Below are 23,583 nucleotides of genomic sequence, written 5' to 3'. Positions count from 1 at the left end.
AGAATCTGATGCAGCATGTGGCACAGGCACAGGTAAGCAAGCAGTGAATGTTTGAGACATTCAGAAATCAATATTGGAAAATAAAATTAGGTCAATGGAAATTAAAGATAACACACTATAATAAGATAAGAACTTATGACCAAGAAAAAATCCTTTAGCAAAACTGCTAACCACAAAACAAAAATACCTCCCCCCATCAAATTTTCAGATAATTCCTAATTCTAACATGTATAAGGCAATATTATTTAACAAAAGGATATTATCAAAGCATTGCATAAAAGGCATTACTAACAGCATATTAGAAAAAAGATACTGTATATATTATACTTCAAATGGAAGGTTCAGCCTGATTCAAAAACTTTAAAAAAGTTAAAAGAAATAAGTCTGCATTCTTTTGCAAAGCAAAGAGCATGCATATATATATAAGGTACCATATTACTGCAAATCAAACTTTTAGGACAATAAATTCAACCTTGCAAATACTTACTTGCCCAGGACAAATAGTGAGTTTTTAAAAGATGAATAAGTACATAAAACAAATGTTGTTTATTATGTAACTTATATAGCTTCAGTGAAGGTGGTTAGAGTAACAGAAAATTTTATGGGCCAGTAAACTTTGTGAATTTATTTGCAAGGCTAAAACAGTTCCCAAGTCCCTTTTTCTCTCCATCTGAATTGACAGGTAGCATCAACTAAGAATTTGGGATATTCAAATCTTCCTTTAAATAAGAAAGTATCAAGAATTTATTAGCATACTTAGAATTTTAAGTCTGCACATATCAGCTGGCAAAATTAGGAAGATTATGAAATCTGAAATCAAAGTCAATAATAAAGAAATCAATTTAATTCAATCTTTTCAATCAATGTAAGAACATCTATTAAATTCTGATTATGTACGTGCCAGGCACAGTGCTAACCATAGTTAAGAAAAAAATGAAAATGTTTGCCCTAAAGGAACTTACATTTTGCTGGGGGGGGTGATAAGTAAACAAGTAAATAAATACAAAAGGATAGAGAAAATATACTTCAAAATGGAATGAGTTCTAATAACTGGTGGGATAGGGAAAAAAAAGTGTGGAGAAGGTAGCATTTCAGCTGTAAGACTGTGTCCCTCTCCAATTTATAAAACTCTCTCAACTGGAAGAGAAACTATTCTCATTGAATAGACTATTTTCCAATGGTAAAACACTTTATATCTTAAAACACTATAGAAATGTGAGCTATTAATGGACTAAGTTCTCCTCATAGGGACTGGAGCTATGAGGAACTCTTTCTACCAATGCAGGTTACAGTCAAGTTCATCCCGTGCTTACTCTGGGTTGGACACTGTACCCTTGGGACCCTGTTGACAAAGAGCTCTCCTCTACCACTTTCTTGGCTACCTGGGAGCACTGAAGCAGTAAAAGAACTTGTCTAGCAGAATGATTGTGCCATTGTTGGGCTGAGGTGGTAACTGAACCCTGGTCAGTCCAACCTGCTGCTTCTCAACCTAGCTACAGATCTCAAATCCTGCATAATAATTTTTTAAAGTCCTATATGGTTTTTATTAAAGTCAGGACAATACAATTCTGCTAAAAAGTTTATGTCCTAAACTATAATAAATAGAAAATGATAATATAAGAATTATTATTATTATTTAAAAATTAAAGTCTATTTTTGAATTACTAATTGACTCGTTAAGGCATTTATAATCAATATATACATGTCATACCATCATTTATTTGATGTTATAGTCTTCTTCGATCATGAAGGACAACAATTATATAGAAAACTTGAAGAAAAAGAAACTTAGTTAGATCTAATTACTTTTTTATCCTGATATAACAAACATGAAAAATATGGATTGATTTATTTGCAATGAATTACAATTTTCAGGTGGAATCTCAGGACTTTGTTTTGTCAATTATTTTGTAGAATTTCTACATAGAAATACCATACAGAGAACAGGACCATTGTTGTTGTTGTTCAGTTGTTTTCAATTGTGGGTGACCCATTCTTTGTGATCCCATTTGGAGTTTTTCTTGGCAAAGACACTGGAGTGGTTTGTCATTTCCTTTTCTAGGTCACTTGCAAATGAGGGAACTGAGCCAAAGAGGTTAGGTGACGTGCCTAGGGTCATACAGTTAATAAAAGCTTGAAGCTAGATTTTAATTCAGGAAAATTAATCTTCCTTACCCTAGACCTGGCAACTCTATCCAATGTGCCACCTAGTTACCCCAGAGAACTGAAGTTCACTGTTTTTTAAAAAGTGATGAAGGTTCTTTGTCTTCATTAAAAAAAAATATAAAAGCAAACCATTGCAAGAGCAAAAGGTGCATGTGCCATACCATTTCAAATTGCTCCTATGAGGAGCCAACACTTCAGAATATGCTTCCAGTGTTTGCCAGCACCAAAATACAGGCTCATTTCTACTGTACAAGTTAATAATGGAGGTTAGTCATATACAGATATAAAAATTGAGGGAAATATTCCTCTCCCTATACACACACACACACACACACACACACACACACACACATACATATAATAAAGAAAATCTTCATCTTAGATTTTTTAAAAATTGAACAGTAACAAAATAAAATAAGTAATGTGTTACATTTAAGATTTACTAACATCTATTCTTATATTTAAAAAAGAATGTATGGTGTTTCAGTTATTTTTTTAATTTCCCAGTTCTAAGGTTCAATATCATTTATAAATTCCAATGAGACTTACCTGTATCCACTGTTCCTTAAAAGTTTAACAAAAGAAATGTACTTTTCTAATAGATTACTATTGGTCTCAGTTTAAGTCTCAATATCATGTCAATCACAAAAAATATCTTAATAAAACATTTAAATAAGAAAAAAAGCATTCATTTGAAACATTTGTGACTATATATATCAATATAAAATCATCTCTATACCCAAGTAATATAATGTAAATAAGATGGATTGGAAGAGAAAACTTACCGGGCTTGTAGTACGCTTCAATTTGCATGTTTATTAACAGGCAGCACACAGATTTGAAGGGTTTGGAAGAAACTACTCAGCTTGTGGATACAACAGATTATAGTAAAGCTATAGCATACTAATAAATTTTGGGTTTTTTTTCCCAATGAAATGTTTTTCACAGGTTCCAAAAAAATCTCAACATTTCTCAATATTTTTTTCCTTTTAATAGAAATCTAATTTGGATTACCAACACATTTCCTAACTGTGGGTAAAAGGTAAAAACCATTAAAATCATCATCTCTTATAGTCTTCCTCTTTAGGAATTCTTCCCCATATTCCCTCTGTCTCTCCATACCAAGGTGTAGTCCTGTTGCCTTCTGATACCAAGTAACCCTGAATTTCTCTAAACTTTTGAGTTTTATGCCTACCTGCTCAAAGTTTGGTTTAAAAAATATAACTATATATTGAATACAAATAAAATACTGTTCAGTGTAAAAACTATTTTTACCTGTCAATTATTTCCCTAATCCTATAAAGTTATTGAGTAGAAATAGCAAAAAGAAATACATGCTTATTTAAATATTACAAAAGCCTAAAAACAACTGACCACATATCACTCTGAATATGTTAAGTATCCATAATGGAAAATGTCCATGCTAGAGTATTTATTTACATTTAAAAGTCAGAATTAACGTAACCTATAGAAACAATGTGAGTTAGTAAATGTAATACTTAAGAGAAAGTTAGCTAGCCAAGATTCCTTTTCTTTGGGTTTCATCAATGATTTATTGGCTGTCTAAAAAACTGTTAACTCTCTGTACCTTACCTGACTCTGAGGGCTTATGAGTTTTTTTTAAGTCTTATAAATATAACTTATTATATTTAAATTATATTATAAATATAACTATTTTTATTTCAATAGATCTCACTTTAATGGCTGTTGTTGCAATTCACAACTATGAATACTTTTGACTTATAAAGAATGTTCTTTTAGTTATACAAGTTTTTCCTTATATGAGTCACTTGCCATAATGGAAGAAAAGCCTGTACTTTTTTCTTCAGATATAACATTCTTTTTTTGTTATAGAGCTATGTTTTTTTTTTTTGTCACTGTAGGGAATTCCAGGTGTAAAAATTCCTTTGTCCAATGAAGAACAGGATCTTCTGTAATGAAGTCTTACAGATTATGGGACTAAGGACTTTTCAGTTTTCTTCTGCCATTATGTTGTGCTGCCTTGCCATATACAATGTGAAATTACAAAAGGGGAAAAGGTGAAGCACAGACTTGTTACAGAAGCAACAATATTTAACAAAAACAATTTTTGTTGTATGAAAAATCTGTTTTTGTAAACAAATAGCAGATTTCAATTGTTTATAAAAATAAGAAAACAAGTGGCATGGCAAAGAATTGTGCAATATCTTATATGTTGCAGGAGTTTAATAAATACTTGCTGACTGGGGAACGATTTGAATTTATCTTGAGAAATACTCAGAAAATTCTCTATCTTAAGAATTAACAATCTTCTTGAAAATCCTTATAATTGGATTCAATATATTTGGGTCTTGCTACTTGATAGTTTGTTGGACAATGTTTAGAAATATCTAGGGAATTTAACAAATCCTAAAGGTATGTTGGACTGAGTAATCACTCTAGTCAGAAGATGTTGGATTAAAAAACTAGATGGTCTCTGATGTTCCTTCAAATGCTAACCCCATGATTTGATAATTTTTCGCAGTCTTCCTTAATGTTAGTACCTTCCCTCAGAATAATCTCCAGTTTATCCTATATCTATCTTGTTTGTCCATAGCCATTTATGTGTTGCCTCTTCCATTAGACTGTAAGTTCCTTGAGAGTGGGAACTGTGTTTTGTCTTTTTTTTGGTATCTATGGCACATAATTATCTTAATAAATATTGATGACCTGACTGGGTATCTGGTCTAGAGATGCAGATAAGAAGTCTATAAACTTCCCTCACAGAAATGAAGTGATTTTTGACAAAGCTAGTCAATGTTAAAGGCAAGATTAGAATCTCAGTCTCTTCTGATTCCAAGTTCAGGGACTAGTCTCATTATCTCAACTACACTACACTTCTTTGTGTGGCCAACTCTAAATGTTCATCAGATTTATTCTTATAAAGATAACATGGGTCAGAACAATCTACTCAACAAGAGCCTCTTCTGTTTCTCCAAGGGGGAAAAAAAAGTTGAACTATATATAGTAGTGGTTGCCAGAAGATTAACTTTGTGAGTGCTTAATGCGGAATATGACAATCTTTGATAGACTTAGCTCTTTCTCAACAATACAATGATCAATAATGGAAAATTCTATCCACATCCAGAGAAAGAACTATGGAGTCTGAAAGCAGGTCAAAGAATACTATTTTCACTTTTTTTTTGTGGTTTTCCCTTTTTGATCTGATTCTTCTTTTACAACATGACTAATGTGGAACTATGTTTAACATGACTGTACATGTATAACCTCTATCAGATTCCTTAGTGAATTAGAGGGGGGGGAGGAAGAGAGGAAGAAAAATTTGGAACTCAAAATATTATTAAAAATTAATGTTGAAAACATAGAACCTCTGTCATCCAACACACTCTTAAGGAAAAACAAATAGTTCCACTATTCCCATTATGTCTATCTTTTTAGTTATATATCTTGTCACCAGTAATTTTCAGATGCGGTATAATTAACAGTTTCACTAGTTGGCTCCCTCCCCAAAGCACAGGTTCAGGCTTGACACCAGCCCTACTTCTCCCATGTCTTTACTTCTCCCTTACAGTCCACCTCCACAAGAAAACAAATTCCCAAACATTAGATATAGAGAGTCCTCTCATAATATTCATTCTATTTCATCATTAAAGCAAAATTCTGGAATCATGGGTATTATGTTGTTGCTTCCCAAGTAAGGCAATCAAAGCTTTGGGTCCCATTTATATATTTTTTATAAAATAAATTTTAGCTATTTGTTTTTGTATCACTAATATTATGATTAACATTATGGAAATTTTGGCTTATCTTGGACAATTCTTGTTTCTTAAATCCTGATGTATTATAATTATTCCTATCCATTCCTCCATACAACCCTCCTATATTCTAGCATTCTTAGTTACTTTGTAAGAAATCTGGAGAATAAAAAATTAGCTATTTTCATCATTCTAAGAAATGACAGAAGGAAGTATTATTGTGTCATGAAAAATTGAGGAGGATATGAAATACTCAGAGAAACCTGTGAAGACATAAACAGATGATGAGGGAAGTGAATGAGAAGCAGGAAAACAATACTCACATTTACAATAATATAAAGAAAAAAACCTAAAAGTATCACAGCCCTGACCAATTCAGCAACTAAATGTAATTTCAGAAAACAAATAATTTACTGTGCCTCTCTACTCTTGGTGAGAAGTGATAGGCTAAAAGTGTACATTGTGGTAGACAGTGCCAGACACAGTCATTTCCCTTTGTCATTTATTACCAAAGAGGCAGTCACTGGGAAATGACAACACATTTTTTTTTTTTTTAAAAAAAGAGCATCATAAGTTTGTTTTAATGGCTGAGAGATCAAAGCCTCTTTAGGGCTTGAAGGGAAGGGAAGGTGACAAGCATTTAGCAGGCACCTGCTGTCTGCTTAGCTCTTTACAAACAGCATCTTATTTGATCCTCACAATAATATTGGGGGGTGGAAGGGTTGGTGCTTTTATTATCCCCATTTTACAAATGAGTAAACTGAGGTAGATAGAGATTATGTAACTTGCCCAGAGTCACACAGTTTTAAGTAAATATCTGAAGCTACATTTGAACTGGGTTTTCTTGACTCCAGATTCATCACTTTATACACTGTACCTGCACCTCTACACACAGAGAGTGGTACTTTATATTCATAATAAGGAGTAAGTTTCAAAAGGAAATTTAGAGGTTTGTGTCCTCGAAAATGTCCAAACCCCAGATCTATGATAAAATAAAATATCACACAAGTATAAAATGCAATATGGATCATTCAATAATTTGAACAAACTTTAACCTGCATCTGACAATAAAGACATTCAAGAATTAAATTATTAATGCTGCCAAGGAGATAAAGGAATACAAAAAGCCAAATATTCTCCGGGGGGGGGGGAATAAAACAAAGTTTATACTGTCACCTCCATTATTTGATCCCTGTTTAAATAGTTCATTGACAAATTCATTAATTCCACAAATATTATCATATCATACACTACTATGAATATGGCAACATGCCATCTGCTATACTAGATACAAAACACACAAAACTGTGAATGTGAGTTATTAAACTTAATTAAACTAGATTTATAAATAGAAAAATAAGAAAACAAAAGAAACAAAGAATTAGTTCTAAAGAATCCAATGAATTGAGAAGTGATATGATCTATAGGGAATAGAAAACTAATTTTGGAGTCAGGAAAACCTGGGGTCAAATGTGGGCTGACACACAGTACCTATATAATCATCAGAAAATTATTTAATCTTGTTATGCCCAGACAACTAAGACTATAAATTAAAGCAGAGTATAAATGGGGAAGGAATTTCCTTTACTCTTGAAATCACAGATCTCTGCAGACAACAACAAAAAGATACAAAGGAGAAGCATTACAGTATTTTTTTAAAGGACACTAGAAGGATCAGAGATAGCTTCATAAAGGGAAAAAAAGTGAGCTACAAAGCTTATATTTCCAATTTATAGATAAAGGAATTTAGGCTTAGATAGATCATTTGACTTTCCAAAGTTTAACTGGCTAGTATCAAATTCTTCTGTTTTAAGTGAATACATGGACTCAGCTCCTGAAGATTGCATAGGATGTATAGGTAAAGGGATACTATAAGCATAATAGCAATAGCTGAAGGGTATGAAAAGGAATGATTTTTTTCAGGAAAAATATGTATGAAAGGCATTGTAAAATAAGGGGGGAAAAGAGCCAACCTTCTAGACAGGAAGGCTCAGATTCAAGTTGTCTCTAAAACAGACTATGTGATTGTGTAAATCACTTAACCTCTTGGTACTTTAGAAAACTCTGAAGAAGAAGCCAACTTGCTCTGGCAGAAGGAATTTCTTCACCAGGGTATATTATAATAGTGAAATCACAAATTAAATTCTTACCTCTATAATTGTGAAATCACAAATTAAATTCTTACTTCTATCAAGATACATAAGGAGAAAATACACAAATATTTAGGAATAAGTACTCCCCCAATAAATGATAAATGATCAAAAGATATGAAGTAGAAATTTTCCAAAGAAATACCATCACTAATAAAAAATATTTCAAATAACAAATATAAGAAATAAAAATTTTAAAAATTCTGGGTTTTAACCTTAAAATCATTAGATTGGCAGGGATGACAAATAATGGGAATTCCCAATACTGGAGGGATTGGAAAGGAGAGGCTAACTCACTAGAACTAGAGATTAAATGAGTCCTCCTGGCAAGTCATTAAACTGTTCTCGGCATAAATACTCCTAAAAAAATTAAAAGACATCAAGAACTCATATGCCTAAAAATATTTATTGCCAAACTTTTTATTGTAGCAAGGAGCTGGAAACAAATTGGAGCCTCTTAGTTGGGAAAAGCTGAATAATATTTGGTTGTAGAAAAGATGAAAAAGAAGGATTAGGAGGAACCTGATGCAAAATGATGTGAGCAGAATCAGAACAATTTATTCAATTTATACAATGACCAATAAAGGAGAAATCAGAAAAACTTAAAAACTCTTATTAATGCAGTGAATCACTACAACTCTAGAAGACTATTAATGAACTGTGCTTTCCATCTCTCAGCAGGCAGATGCTAGACACTATAGAAATAGAAACAGATATACATTTTCAGACATTACCAACGTGTTAATTTATTTTGCTTTATTATAAGAGGGCATTTATTTTATAAAGGAGAGTTGAATGGATGTAGTGATGATATAAAAGGAAAATAAAATTTAAAAATATTATTAATGGGTAGAAAAAAGCAAAATGAAGTTTAAAAAAGGGACAATATTCAGAAAAGTCAATGTTGGAAATAGTAAAGAAGAATTTAATTTAAAAAGTGCCTGTTACGTGTGAGGGATAAAATGACAATAAAAAAAAGAAAGAAAAAAGCTTTGCTCTTAAAGAGCTCACCTCTAAAAGGGTAGGATGACATGCAAAGAATTATGTATGTTCAAGATACACCCAGAGTAAATCAGAGATAATCTCAAAAGAAAGGCACTTGCATTAAGGAAGACCAGAAAAAGCTTCTGGCAGAAGATATAATTTTGGCTAAGACTGGAAGGAAGCTGAAGAAATCAGGAGGCAGAAATGAGAAGGAAAAAAGGTTCCATAAATGCTAAACATCCAGTAAATATGCACAGTTAAGAAATGGAGTATCTTGTTGGAAGCAAGGAAGCCTTATAGATCATAGAAAATATGGAAAGAAGTAAGGTGTAAGACATTACTGTAAAAAGATAGGAAGGGGTCAGATTTTTATTGACCTATTGATATTTCGGAGTCGTTGAAATTTACTAAAATAGGGATGATACCCGCTTCACAAATTTGCATGTCATCCTCGAGCAGGGGCCATGCTAATCTTCTCTATATTGTTCCAATTTTAGTTTATGAGCTGCCAAAGCAAGCATGACACGCTCAGTCTTATGATTTATAAAGATAACATTGAGCTAAGTAGAGGACACACAGAATGAAGAGAAACTTAAGGTCAGGGAGGTCAACTAGAAGGCTATTCTAATAATCTATCTATGAAGTAATATGATCCTCCACCAAGGTAATGGTAATATCAGAAGACAAAAGGGATTATATATAAGAGATACTGTGAAAGTAGACTTTATAGGATTTGACAACATGAAGAATTGAGGATAACACCTAGCAGACTGGAAAGATGGTGGCACCAGACAGAAATAGAGAAATTGGGACAAAAGGAGGATTTTTTTTTGTTTTATTTGTTTTGAAAGGAAGATAATGATTTCATGTCTTAAGTTTAAGACATCTAGAGAATATCCAGTACAAGCTGTCATTGGACAGTTTATTAGGCCGTTAGAGATATGAGGTGAGAGGTTAGGACTAGATAAGTAAACCTTACAACTATCAGTATAGAGATAATAATTGAATCTATGAGAGTTTTTGTGCTAATCAAATGAAATAGTATATAGAGAGAAAAGGAATTATGACAGAGATTTGAGTAATATCCAGAATCAGTGGGTGTGGTCTGCATGAATATACAGGGAAAGAGTCTTAGGAGTTGACCGACTGCTAAGAGAACCAGGAAAGAGCAGGGTTCTTTAAAAAACCTGGAGAGAAGAGAATATCAAGGAAAGAAGAGAGGTAAAAGACTATGGATTGAGAAAAAGCTATTAGAGACAATTAAAGGATCATTAATAATAATTTCAGGGAAATAATGAAGCCAGAAGACAGACTTCAGATAGCTAAGGAAAGGAAGTGAAGGCACCAGCTATAGACAGCCTTCTAACAGGCTAACTCATAAAAGTGAATAAGTATGTATGAATCAAAAATATTTTTTTTCTAAGGATAAGGAAAGATGGGTATATTTGTAGGTGGTAAAGGAAATAAAGAGTAAATAGGAAGAGTTTGAAGATTAGTGAGAGTATTGAGGACTTGTGGAAATATAGAGGGATTGTCTTTTCAAGGAAAGGGTTACCTATTAATATGAGGCAAGTATAAAGGTTAGTTAGGGAAGGTATCTGAATATCATGAGGAAGGAAAATGGAGAAGCTTTCATGGAATAGCAATTAGGATAAAGAACAGCATTAGGGATCCCAAGGTAGAGGGAAATATAAAATGAAAAAGAGGACCAGGTAAAATAATTTCAGACTTCATGAACATGGAAATGTAACACTTGTGGGTGATGGCAAAAATCAAGGGATTAAGTGCCAAAGTGCCCTATCATGTTAAATTTTAGATAAACTTAAACAAACTTTATATGAAATTCATATATACTTTTTTCTACCCTTCATATATGAAAAGTGTTCATATTTGTCAAGTTCATAATAAACTCAGACAAAAACAGTGAAATTTCTTCTTTAGTTACTGGAAGCCTTTGGAAATGAATTAAGTTTGTAATAGGCAAAACAAACCTTTACTTGCCCCAAGGAAGGTGTGAGCCAGTATATTTTCAAAAACAGAACATAGGTCTTTTTTTTTTATTATCAACCAGAGAAATTATTTCATTTAAAGGAAGAAAAAAAAGGAGAAAAGTTGAATGATGTTAGGGTGGAAGAAAGGATAAGAAACTGGATATCTGGGGTGGCTAGGTGGCGCAGTGGATAGAGCACCAGCCCTGGAGTCAGGAGTACTCAGTTCAAATCTGGTCTCAGACACTTAATAATTACCTAGCTGTGTGGCCTTGGGCAAGCCACTTAACCCCATTTGCCTTGCAAAAAAAACACCCCAAAACAAAAAACAAAACCTAAAAAAAAAAAAACTGGACATCTTAGTTTTTCTTCCTTAGCTAGAACATTAGCTTTCATATTTTATCCCAGATGTTATAAATTTCTAGAATATCTGATATTCATTTTAGTCAAAGAGGAGAAAAAAGGGGGAAAACACATTCCAAAATAAATTATTTTTCAATTTTCCCCATTTGGGATTATCTGTAGGTTATCTTTCCCTTTTCAAGATGGACAATCTAAATTCTCATAAAGTGTCAGAAAACTTTAGATCATTATGTTGCAAATCAAAACTATTTCTGCTGGTTTAACAAAATAAAATCAATGCTGTGAACTAAGATTCAATTATACAAGTTTTTAAGAACCAAGAGAAAAGATGTGATTTATGCAGGTGAAGTACAAGATGCGAATTAAAGTAGTTACAACAGCAAGTTACTCTTGAAGTGAATGCAAACATATACAAATGTGCTAAAAACACTGCTACCTGTGTGCCAGAAGCTGAGGTTAAAAAAAAAAAATTCAAGAAATTACATAACCATCACCATCAAAAAACACGAAACACCCAGACTGTTAGCAGAGGATTTATTAAAAAAATGATCAAGAAAAAATTAGACATTAATTTAAAAGTACAAATTTCTAAATAATATAGTACAGAATGGGAAAAGATAATGGAAAAGATCAAAAAGGGAAAGTAAATGATCCTATACTTAAAATTATATTCCTCATTTTGATTTGTTCATTTATTTAAAAAAAGAAAATGTCTCAGATTCCACAGCAAAGTATTATCTGAATATACTAGAATGCTAGTAATGACCAAAATTACAATTATAAATATGATAAAGTATATGTAAATTTTATGTTCAAAATTTATTAACTAACAAGATAACCTACAGGGTAATTAGAAACAATTAACTGAGTAAAGTCACCTGAGGAAACTGAGGCAAAGACAGATTACATGATCTGCCCATGTCACAAAGCTAATGTCCAAGGCAGAACATTTATAAGCTGTCTAGGAAGAATAAGGAGCTATTACCTCTTCCATCTCATTGAAGTGCTGCTTAAGTGCTTCAAAAAATGCTACACACCCACACCCCCACATCCACAGGATACTTCCTCCCTCCCCCTACAATTTTGATCTAGATCTATGACTTCACTGATGTAGGGAATTCTTGCTTAGAAAACTTCCTTTACCAATGCAGAGCTACAACTTAGAGCTACTTTTAAACCATTTTGGTTATCTCTGCCCCAAGTTGCTCCCCTCTCCAGGCCATCCTCTATTCAGCTTCTGATCTTCCTAAAGCCCAGATTGATTATCTCACTCCCCTACTTAAATTCCAGTGTCGCTTTGTCACCACCAGGATCACTGCCAGTCTTAACTTTTGTATTGCCCCTGAACTTCTGTAACTCTGGAAGACAGTGACACTGATGACTTCACACAATCCTGCCTCACTCTAATCCACTTCATTCATAAGTTAAGACATCACCCCATGATACCATTAGTTCTCCTTGAAAATGAATAATGAATAACCACCACCTCCAGCATCAAATATAAAATCCATTAGTTTTGAAACTTTTTCATTACCTGGCCCCTTTATACCTTTTCAGGCTTCTTGAATTTTCCTTTCCTTCACATGTTGAACAATCTACAACTTCTAGTCTTCTTTTCTGTACATTGTTACTTGCTTGCCTCATGCCCGGAATTCACTCCTTCCCTCCCTTGTCACCTAAGTCTCCCAGCTTTCCCAGCTTCCTTAATTCTCAGTTTTTACAAGAACAATTTTCAGGTCTCCCTTAACATTAATGCCTACCTTCTGAGATTAACACCAACATATCTTAAATCTATCATTCTTTTACATAGTAGCTTACATTTGTCTCCCTCATTAGATTAAGCTCCTTGAGAGCAGACATTGGTTAATCTGACCTTTTAATTAACCTACTTTTTTAATGATAACAAATGGCTCTGATGATGTTGTTTTATATTTTTGAAGTCAGTAGGTACTCCTCCATCCCTACCTCCCTTTAAGCACTTCCCTTAATATTCTATATCTCCAGTTTTTCCAAATGATTTTATTTTATCAGTTTCTGAAAAGTATCCTGTTGGTAATTAGATTGATAAAGCATTAGAAGTGCCAATTAAATTTGGTGGTAGTATTGTTTTGGCATAACCCAGTAATGAGCACTATATATTTCTCCAACTATTTGCTCTTTTTTTCTTTAAGGACTACTTTGTAATTGAATCTATATAATTTTGGTAGATTGATTTCCCCCAGATATTTCCCTCAGATATGTATTTGTAGTCATTGGGAATGAGATTTTCTTATTATTGTTACCTGGATTTTGTTATTATGTAGAAATACAGTTGATTTTTGAGGGTATATTTTGCAATCTGCAACTCTGCTAGAGATCTTATTTTGATATTGTCTCCAGCAGATAGGGATAGCTTTTTCTTATTTCTCTTACTAGATTTTTCCAGAACTAAATCAAATAATAGTGAGGAAAGTGGGAGTTCTTCTATACCTCTAATTAATGGAAAAGGTTCTAGTCTATTCCTATGCATATAATGTCTTTGGTTTTAGATAGATGCTTTTTTTATAATATTCTAAAAAGTCTCTCTCTAGTCACATAACTTGTATTTTTTTTTAGCATAAATGTTTTACTTTGTAAAAGTTTCTTCTGGCTCTAGTGAGATAATCATGTGGTTTGGATAGTTTGATTTTTAATTTAATTATATTGATCAAATGATTTCTTGAATAAATCGTTGTAGTCTGACAGGACTTCCTTTAAAAAACTCAATCAATAGTTATTAATGATATTGACCTATTCATATCATTTAGTCTCTTAGCTCTCCCTAGATTAGGTATTGGGACCAGTGCTACCTCTATAAGATCCTAAAAGGTTCTTACTCATTTTTGAGAATGAGAATTTGTGAGGCTTATGTACAAATTATTCTTTAAAGTTTCATAGAATTCATCTGTGATCCATCAGGACCATAAGAGGTTTTTAGTTTTTCTTTCTCCCTTGAGTAGTTTCTTTTCACCTACTTCTATTTCATTTTCTGATAATGAATTAATAAAATCCCTATCTGATGGTATTCTGATAGTTTGGGAATTTTGTATTTTTAAAGATATTCCTCTATTTCCTTGGTGTTCTTAGCTTTGTTAGTTCATAAATATGTAAACTGGGTTCTGAAAAAAATTGTTTTTATTTCTTCTGGTTTTGTGATTTCACCATGCTCATTTGCTATTTTATTAACTTGTTTTGTGCCCTCTTCTTTTTAATCATATTTGCTAAAAATCTGTCAATTACTTTAAAAAAACCCAGCTTTATCATTTTATAGATTTTTTGTTTTCAGTTTAATTATTTCTCCTCTATGTTTATATCTTCTGCTTTGAGTAATTTTAGTTTGTTGGCTTTTTAGTATTTAAAAAATGCATAGTCAGTTCACTAACCTTAAATTTTTTTTTTGCTAATTATGTTTATAGGGATATGATTTTTTTCCCCTGAGGACTACTTTAGTTGCATCTCAGGTATGTTATTTCATTTTTATTATTCTCTTTCACATAATTATTATTTCATTTTAGTGTCCTTTGAATGTGGTCCTTGTAAAGGATGTATTTACTATTTCTGCCTTTTTATATTTGTTTGCAATGTCTTGTCCTAATACACGGTCAGTTTTTATAAAGGTTTCAAGTGGTGCTGAGAAAAGCAAATATTCTTTTATAGCATAATTTAGAAGATGTCATAAATCTTTTAGCTCTCTAGCCTCTCCAACAATTTGTTCAGTACTATATTACCTTTTTATCTTTTTTTTGTATTCAAAACTGAGAAAGGAACACTGAAATATCTTGTCATTATGTTATGATGTATTCTTGTAGCCTAGTTACTGTTTCCTTTCACAATTTGGATGCTAAGGCATTTGGAGCATATAAATTTAATGCTGATATTTTCTGTCTATAGACCTTCCAGGATAATGAAGGTTCCTTGCTTATCCCCTTTTATTTTTCAAATATTTATTTTTGCTTTGTTGGATAGCAAAATTGCTACTTTTTCACTTGACACACACAGTAATTCCTCTCAGTCATTCTATATATGTCTGTTTTTTAAATGTGTTTCTTATAAGCACCAGATTATTGGGTTTGGCTGAGTTATCCAATTTGCCATACTTTTTGATTTTATTGGATTGTTTAATTCACTCACATTTAAAATTATGAGAATTAGCTCTATATTTTCCTCCCTTTGTTGCTAAGTGTTTTTTTTTAAGTTTTGATTCTCCTTTCTCCTCCCTTTTCATAGTAAATACAGTACATCTTCAGTTACAATTCCCATTTGTAATCCTTTTTCCTTTGGAGTTTTGCTTTATGATTTCCTTTTCTTGATTTTATCTAGTTATTTAATTCTTCCCCTCTTTTTTTCCCCCTCTCAGTCAAGTAGACTCTTCCTACCCAACTTCCCTCCTTCATTTATACTGGTAATTAAGTTTTACATTTTTATTTCTTTGCTCCTTTCCAAAGAAAATTTCTCTTCCTTACTCTCTTCACAATTCATTCTTTTATCTGCCATTCTAGACCTGCATTCTCTGGTTCACAGCCTCTGTATTTATTTAGTCTCTCCCTAGCCTCTGAATTCCTCATAGAATCCAAAACTTCCACAGAGGCATTCTGGGCTTTCCACTCTAAGCAGCTTTTGTCAAAGCCTTGTGGAGCTTGCCCTTCACCCTCTTTTCCATTGTCCTCACTTCCTAGAAAAATATCAATTCCTGTAAGTGATAGTGAGGACAATATCCTATGGAAGAATCCCTCATTTCCATCCTTTAGTATGTAGCCCATCACTGTTGCCCTCCTCAGGTCACTTATTCTTATTGATCTGTTCCAATTGCTCCTAGCTCAGATTCTTTCAATCCAAGTACAGAATGAGTGGGTTCTCCAAGAATCAAATCCTCAAAGACAACAGCTAGCACAAGGTCTCCATCTACCTTCACATTTCCATTTAACCTTAGATGTATTTATTAGTGGCCTTCCCTCCCCACACTTTCCAATTCCTTCCCTTGTCTCCTCATCCATTTCTCTGAGGGTTCTCTAACTTCATGAAAGATGCAGTCAAGTTCTCCTCACTTCTGGTGATCAACTTGACCAGGATATATCTTGCACTCTCTTCTATTCTCCTCCCTATTCTTCTCTGAGGATGCTTCCATTTTGTACTTCTGCATCACAAAAATCATTGATTTATATGTAGGTAGAGAGTACTACAAGACTCAGTCTATAACTTCCCAGCTCTGCCTCTCTACTATCATCTTCATCTTACTTCTACCTTAATTCTATCTCTCTATTTACATATAGAAAGACGTCTCTGAATGGTCTCTGCTGTCCCTCTGTGACATCCTGTGATTGCCACTCTCGTTTACCCTCCTTCATTTCTGTTATCCACCTTATTCAAAAAAAGAAGTCAACCCTTCAGGTCTATTTATTTAATGAGCTTCAAAATCCTCTTTATTATTGAACATTCGATTCTTTCATTTATGTTTTATGGGTTTTTTTGTTTTTTTGTTTTTAGGATTTTACAAGGCAAATGGGGTTAAGTGGCTTGCCCAAGGCCACACAGCTAGGTAATTATTAAGTGTCTGAGACCGGATTTGAACCCAGGTACTCCTGACTCCAAGGCCAGTGCTTTATCCATTACACCACCTAGCTGCCCCTCATTTATGTTTAAATTCAGATTGTAGACCTTCCCACAAAGTAGCACACTTTGTATTGCATTTTGAGCTTCAGCATTCTTTTGAACACATTTTCCCTTTCCCTCATTATTTTTCTAGTGGGTATGAACCCGTTTTTATGTTACTAGAATTTCCTTTCTTTCCTAGTTAAAGGTTTTTCTCCTGGTTGATTCTTAACAAAATTTTCAAATTTAACCACTATGTGTCTTGGAGTTTGCAGTCCTGGGTTTTTTTTTTTGTTTGTTTGTTTGTTTCTGAAGGTGATCTACGGTTTCATTCCATTAGTGCTTTGTTTTTGGGGTTCACAAGCTATGGGAAGCTTCCTTCTATGATGGCATTAAGGGTTTTTAACTTGTAACACCATCTCTGTTTCCTATCTTCAAAAGCACTTTACATTTTTGTACATTTTCTTGCTTTTTGTTTCTCTTCTTCTACATGTCCTTTACTTCTGTGTATTTTTATTTACAATTTGCCCTCTTTTTACTTCCTTGGTGAGATTTGCCACTGCAGACTCAAATTTTTCTTCTCTATTGTTCAGGTCCAAAATTCTGTTCTCATAATTCTCAGTTCTCTTTTTGACATCCAGGAACAGCATGCTGTCCTAAAAACTGATGGAGTGCTCTGTTTCATCAACTGTTGAATCATATTCCTTTTTTTTTAAAGTACTTATTTATTCACAGACATATGAATTTCTTTACTATATTTAGGGGCCATATTTCCTTCTTCTGTTAGGTTTTTCTCTTTTTGGTTTATCTGCTTATGTTCAAGGTCTTTCAGTTTTCTTCCACTCAAGATCTTTGGTAATTTATTCTTTATCCTTCTGTTTCCCCCCTACTGCTAATATTCTCATTTCCTCCCTTCTGATGGTGGTTCTCTGGAAATTAGATTAAGTGTCTTGGGTTTGACAATTCATGGTTCATCAACCTAGACTGTTGTCCCAAATTACTATAAGGGGGTGGGGTGGAGCACAGACCTGCCCTCACCTTATGCTAGATTCTTTCCCTCAGGCTCACTGGAATGTCACAAAACATTCATCCTCTCCTCTTTCCTTGCATATACTGTAAACTACCCAGTTCCCCTCTCTTCCTCAGTTCTCTAGTCCATGATAGAGTCATGTTACTTTTTGCTTTTTTAAGTCAATATGCAGCCTATAGCAGTTTATTTCTATTTGAGTTTGATCACTGTCCTACATCAAGGAGAAAGTTGAAATTGCTTCATTTCTGGTGCACAGTTTCTATTCTGGAAAGGTTCCAATGATCATGAATATATGAAAAGATATCTAGTCCTCCATCTTGTTTGGTCTATAATACAGAAACAAGGCATAATTTTTAAAGTAATTTTAAAATTACTATTTTCAGGGTTACCTTGACTCTTCATATTTTCCCAATTTTCTTATACTTTATTTTCCCTCATGTACCTTAATGGTGCAACAATATTGACCGTCTTGCTTGTTCCTGCCAACTCCAAGCTTTTTCACTGTCTGCTTCCCATGCTAGATTCATTCTCCCCTCTTATCTCTGCCTCCATATTCAGCTAAAAATCTAACTTCTCTAAGAAACCCTGTTCTAGTTCCCCTTAATGTTAGTGCCTTCCCTCTCCAATTTATCCTTTATATATCTATTTTCATGTTTTCTCTTCCTACTCATTCACTGCCATCTCTCAAAAAGAAAAAAATAGACATCAATATTAATAATTTATAAGTCCCATTCAAGACATGTTAAAGATGCATATATGAGGTTCTAAATCACATTCTTAACCATTAAAATACAAAGGAAGTCAGATTAACTCATCTGTTACTTTATGGCCTAGTATATCACACTTCCTATCTAAATGTTCTACTATGAATACAACTTAATAAGCTAGAGAAACTGAGTAAATTCTGGGAAAAACATCCATTGACCACAGTAGAATTCTTAAAGAAAAATCATAGATTAAGTTGTATTTATTTGTATAATTACTTTGGTTTACAGTGTTAAACTAAAAAAAAAGGATGAGAAAACATGGCAAGAGTCATCAGTAAATAATTTTTAAATGAATTCAGGTTTTAGACCTGAGTCATTGTCGGACAGCAATGTGAACTTTCTGGAACTATGCTTCTTTCCTAACCTAGAATTAGGAAAGTAAATATGCTGTCATTATACAGCTCACAGTAGTAGTAAAAACAATTCCATCCTTCTAAACCATCTTTTTTATACTTTCTAATGAAAGAAAAATAGAAAGGTGGGAGGAAACAGAGGAGGGATGACTGTCTTATTCATTCTTATTTCCCAAGACCCTACTCCTAAGAGCAGTGATCCAAATCTGCACAGAATAAGATTTTGGAATGCTATAGACAAAACTAGGATTCCTCACCATGACCAAAATGAAACATTTAAATCATGCAATTTTTTGTTCCCACTTATAGCTACATATGTATTATATATATTATTTATGCATATATTCTTTTTCATGGTCTCTATACTTTGAAATGGAAACCAGGTAGGATTAATAAGAAATCTTTTTTCAGTTCAAACTCCATATCACTTGCAAATTGCCTACACATAATAAATTTTTGCCTCAAAGCAAAGTTAGCATCAACTGGGATAGTTCTTAACTAATTCTAGCAGAAATTTGAGCCTCCATTCCTAAAATCTAAGGAATGGAGATTTTGCCCCATCTTTAAAAATAGGGAAAAGAAAAGCCTTTGGATTAACATTTATTTAAGGGATAGTCGACAATGTCTTCAAGGAGCATATCTTAGAGGCAAAGTTAAAAATATTAATGGTATTTTCAGGAAAATCAGTACACATGCTAATCTTTAAAACTATCACTAGCATTTTGAAAAAAAGAAACCATCAACAATAAAAATGGAATATGATAATGAAGTCTATACATAAAGATATTCAGTGATGCCAAGATATACAAAATACCAAGTACTTAGATTGGAGAACCAGTATTTACACAGTACAGAGCAATGAAAAAAACCCCAAAATACCAAAAAACAAACTATCAGCCCCATATTAGTGCAAAAGGGAGGAAGAGAAAATACCTTCAGAAGCCACCAAAAGAAGGCAGCAGGAAACTCTCCTGTTTGATTCCCTGCAACCCATCTGACTGGAACCCAGCAGGGTCCCAATCAAGACAACAGAAATTGTTAATATCCTGCTGCCCAACTGGAATATGATGCCACAGAAGAGCACTTACTCCTCAGATTTGTTCAATTATCTCTATGTGGATAACTGGAATTGACTATATCAAAGAGAACTGCCAACTCTCCTACGTTTCTGGGGGGGTTCACTAGGAATCAAGAGATTCCTGGCTTCCAGGCATTGTTTTGTTTTTTTCCCTGGGATACCAGAAAGCAGCTGTGTGTAGCCACTGTGCCACCTTGTGTCCATTCCTGGTATTTATATCACAAAGACAGGAGGAGAGGAGGGGAGGGGAGGGGAGGGGAGAGGGAGAAGTGGGGTGTTTTGAGGGAGGGAAGGAAAGTGATGCTCCAAAACAGTACCAGCTCTTCTTCAGTCCACAACTCTGAGATAGTCATCTTTAATGAAAACATACTAGACAAAACAAACATGAATCAATGAATCCATGATTTTTGAAATGCCTAAATGAGTCACTCTTTTTCTCATTCTATACAATTCATGTTATCGTCTTTTCACAAATTCTGTGGAAAACTAATATACAAATATAATGTCATTACAATGCAAAGTTCTATATGAAACTACTTCTTCCAACAGTGCTTTGTTGAGCTAATAAAAGTAATCCTATATAACCAGTACTTTAGTCTCTGTCCAAGGAAGCCTTTAAAAAGAACTTGGGGGAACTGGTACTGTAGGTAGGAAAATGAGAACTGAACTAAGTTTTTATCTTAACAAATTGCATTGTCCTTCAAATCTTATTCTTCCACATGAGATCAAAATCCTAAATGACTCAGGATCTAGGAAGAAAGGGACATTAAATGTATGTCCATGATACCTCTCTGTCTCATTGGGTTCAAAGGCCTTCTTTTTATTTACTAAAGTACCATACAAAGGCTGTCTATTATTTTATCTTTAGATTTTTGTAATATCTGTTTTAGCAAAACAATCTGGTTATCCCTATAGCTATTATATTGGATTGGAATGTTATCTGTATGTAAATGGAACCCAGATACCATCATATGCCACACCCTATTTCCCAAGTTCCTGGGAGGGTTAAAAAAAAGAAAACATATGGAATGTCTTAATAAGCAAAAAATTAACCTGATCATATTTCCTTCCTTTAACACTTTCTCTAACTCCCTTTAAAAGTTCCTTGTGGTTTTCACTCTACCTTTTTATATATCTTAATTTAAATAGCTTAGGCACCTCTTAGACTACCAAGCTTATCAGCTCTACCCATCAAAAGTTAGTTGTTTTATAAAAAAAGTTCTATCACAAAAAAAATCTAATTTCCTTCCCCCTATTCTTCTGCTCCTTTTATTCCTTACTCCTCAAGTGGAGTTCAAAATATGATCAAGTTGTATGATGAGTAGCAACAAAAGAGAATCAGAAATAAAGAAAGTCATGAACTCTTTACCTATGTGGGCTATTAAATAAAAACTTATCAAGTATGTGGAAAGAATGACTGTCAAGCATGCTTAAAAACCCATTCTTACAGGGCTGAAGCTGTTCACAACCTTCAAAAGTTTCTTTTAAAAAAGAAATATTGCTAAATTTAGAAAGGGAAAATGGTTATCCATATGCATGCGTATTTTATCTGTGTGTATCTCTCAAATATCAGAAAGCTAAATAGTTAATTTGCTAAATATAGTTTAAAATTGACTTTAGGTTTATTATAAACCAAGATTATGTTCCTTTTCATTTTATTTTCTTTGATCAACAAGCCTAATTCTAATAATAAATTGATTAATTTTGAAAAGGTTTAATACTTTAGGGAGCTAGGATGTTATTTAGTCTGCAAGAGTAGTTTTAATTCCTAAGATACCAATTAATAAATGTTACCTTGTTGATATGTTACAATTAATTTCCTACTTTAAAAATCCTTTTTTGCATGAACCTGAAGGTAAGAATACAATTAAATTTTTATTATATAAAAATTAAATTTAAAAACAAAATTGGAAGGCAGAATAGAAAAGTATTGAATATGAAGGAAGAATCTGGTCGCAGAAGATTCTTGACAGCATCATTCTCGGTCACTTCACCTTTAAGCACTTCCATTTTAATCACCCAAAGAACAAGCATTTGCCAAGTGCCTTTGAGCCAAGAACTGTGCAGAACAAAATAAATTTGAACTACACATGTGGGTTGTAATTATTATTAAAAGAATAGCAGCTTGGATTATTTTTCAGAATAAATATTCATCAAACCAGAACCCACTAATTCCAAATTTATTTGAATAATTTAGAAAGAATGATCCTTACCTCAGATACTTACTATAGTATGTGACCCTGGTCAAGTCTCACCAAGACATTAAGTACCTCTATTTTTCTCAATTTCCTAAACCATAAAATGGGAATAAAAATAGTGCCTACTACTCAGGACTGCTATGAGAATCAGATGAGATAATGTTTGTAAAGCACTTTACAAACCTTCAAATGCTCTATAAATGTTAGCTATTTCTTTTCCAGCATCCCTTGGGGCTGCCTACAATTCTACCTCTAACAGTTACCTCATCTGAACCTAACCATCCTTTCCCCCTCACAAACTTTTCAATAGAGGCCTAAAGATCCAAGGAAAATAATAAACCTCTCTGAAGGGGCAGCTAGGTGGGTAGATGGTTCAGTGGATAGAGTGCCAGGCCTGGAGTCAGGAAGACCTGAGTTCAAATCCAGTCTCAGATACTAGCTATGTGTCCCTGAGGAACCTGTTTGCCTCAGTTTCGTCATCTGTAAAATGAACTGGAGAAGGAAATGGCAAACCAATCCAGTATCTTTGCTAAGAAAACCCCAAATAAGGTCACAAACTGTCTGGCAAGACTGAACAACAAACTCATTTCTTAAGGATTAACAAATCTGCATCCTTCATATCATCCCCATTTCTATGATTTTTGAACCTCAGCTGTTACTGCTCAAATGCCACTCTCTCTCTCTCTCTCTCTCTCTCCTTCCTTCCCTCAAATGCTCTCATCAACTATTCCCTAATTCCAATTCCCCACAATCCAACCCAATATGACCCTGAAATTACCTAGCCTTTCCACACCACTCTCTGGAATTCCTGCTCCAGAGGTAACAAAACTAGCTCTCACCTTTTCCCTTTTCAGGACAAGCATCTTTTGCACTCATACCCTCCTGATGCCAGAGCCTAGCTTGGTTTGCACTTTGACATACACTTCCTCCACTCCCACAAAGAGGGAGAGAGGATTTCTCCTACTCACCATGGCCACTTCTGAGCTCTATTCTTCCACTTACCTACCTCTCAGGTTTACTCACTGTACATCTTCTTCCCCATCCAGATTTTGGCAGCTGCTCTTTATCAGTCTCCAAGGAAACCCTCCTTTCCTCAACGATTTCAGGGCCTGGTTCACAGTCTCTCTTCTCTCCTACTCCTGCCCTTTTATTAGGGAGTTTCAAC

General features: G+C 33.7%; 1 protein-coding gene and 1 non-coding gene across 6 annotated transcripts in view; both read right to left on the bottom strand.

Moving 5' to 3' along the window:
* PLAG1 (PLAG1 zinc finger) overlaps nt 1-23,583 on the bottom strand; it is a 62,602-nt gene that overhangs the window by 12,020 nt on the left and 26,999 nt on the right. The window contains exon 1 of one of the 5 annotated variants that reach the window (XM_074205907.1): nt 1,712-11,987. The exons of the other annotated variants lie outside the window; for them this stretch is intronic. The gene's annotated coding sequence lies outside the window, so the exon portion shown is untranslated. Of the gene's footprint in view, nt 1-1,711; nt 11,988-23,583 lie in introns of those variants that run through there. 5 annotated transcript variants of the gene reach the window in all.
* Nucleotides 9,444-9,551, bottom strand: LOC141503673 (U6 spliceosomal RNA). The gene has a single exon (XR_012473009.1). It is a non-coding gene; the product is annotated as a U6 spliceosomal RNA (small nuclear RNA).

The sequence above is a fragment of the Macrotis lagotis genome, chromosome X (genome assembly GCF_037893015.1).
Source record: "Macrotis lagotis isolate mMagLag1 chromosome X, bilby.v1.9.chrom.fasta, whole genome shotgun sequence".
NCBI classification, from domain to species: Eukaryota; Metazoa; Chordata; class Mammalia; order Peramelemorphia; family Peramelidae; genus Macrotis; species Macrotis lagotis.
The sequence above is the reverse complement of the archived record's forward strand: the minus strand, read 5'-3'. Positions and strand labels throughout refer to the sequence as shown.